Raw genomic sequence first — 1,251 nt, forward strand, 5'->3', positions numbered from 1 at the left:
TCTGTCTCCCGCCCCCCTCTCTCTCTCTCTCTCTCTCTCTCTCTCTCTCTCTCTCTCTCTCTCTCTCTCTCTCTCTCTCTCTCTCTCTCTCTTTCCCTCCCTCCCTCCCTCCCTCTCTATCTATCTCTGTTTCTTTGCTGTTATGTCTATTTCAATGTCCTCTGTTTCATTTAGTGTCATGCATGTAGGTATGCATATGTGCCGTTCTTAGAGTTCGCTGTAGGATCTACTTCGCAGCTGGATCTATACTGTGCTGGTTTGCTTCTTATCGGCGTATGATCGAAGTAACTAACACGGAAGCAGTTAACAAGACAGGTAAACGCAGTTACATGCAGACAAACAAATGAAAATGCGTTATGGAAAAAGCTTGCTTGGTAAATGAGTTTTTAAATATCTTTACAAAAAATTAAAACAAAAGAATAATAAATAAAAAATAAAAAAAACATTGATGTAGAGGTGATATGTATCAAGAAAAAACATTGAGAAATCAAAAAAAATGTTGATAATTATCGCTTTGCATGACACTTTTTACAACTCACCAACCTTTCTCAAGGTGAGTTGAGCAAGGACGTAATCTGAAATACACAATACACCTCAACACATAATTTGACTGATTAAAGAAATGTATATGTAAATGTAATCCCATTTCATTCGGATCTGAAAGAAGGTTGATAGCATCTCTAACATAGCATAAATCATTACGAAAAACAAAATTATATTTTGGACTCCCACAAGCACTTGTACATGCCCAAGCAAACGCATTTACACAAGTACAAATGTCAGGATGGCCGAGTGGTCCAAGGCGCCGGACTCAAGGTAAACTTCCCTTCCGACATAAGGGCCATGGGCTTTCTGGTCCTCTCCGAGGGCGTGGGATCGAAACCCACTCTTGACTTATAGGAATTTTAGCTCGAAACGGTTCCAGGCAGTTCCGTTGGCCAGAATCCGCTGGAAAGGGCGTGTTTGAGCAGAGGCTTGGGAGGGCGTGTCTTATCTTGCGAAAAAAAGGGCGTTTCTTCTCTTGATGTTAATGGTATAACTCCTGCTGTTACTTCGAGTAAGCTATTACATCCTATACACTTCTAGTATTACCGTTAATAACAGAATGGTACCTGCTATAAGTATGTTTACATTATCATTGTTATTATTCTCATTGTTGCTATTATTGATATATCGTATCGCTGGTCGTAATATTTATTATCAGAACTACTATCATTACAATTATGCCTACAATAATTGATAATAACGACA

The 1,251-nt window shown here is 39.0% G+C and overlaps 1 non-coding gene across 1 annotated transcript; it reads left to right on the forward strand.

Annotated features, from left to right (window-relative positions):
* Positions 1-778: 778 nt before the first annotated feature.
* On the forward strand, positions 779-895 carry TRNAL-CAA (transfer RNA leucine (anticodon CAA)). The gene is made up of 2 exons: positions 779-816; positions 861-895. It is a non-coding gene; the product is annotated as a tRNA-Leu (tRNA).
* The last annotated feature ends 356 nt before the right edge of the window (positions 896-1,251 follow it).

This window comes from Penaeus vannamei, chromosome 26 (genome assembly GCF_042767895.1).
Source record: "Penaeus vannamei isolate JL-2024 chromosome 26, ASM4276789v1, whole genome shotgun sequence".
Classification (NCBI taxonomy): domain Eukaryota; kingdom Metazoa; phylum Arthropoda; class Malacostraca; order Decapoda; family Penaeidae; genus Penaeus; species Penaeus vannamei.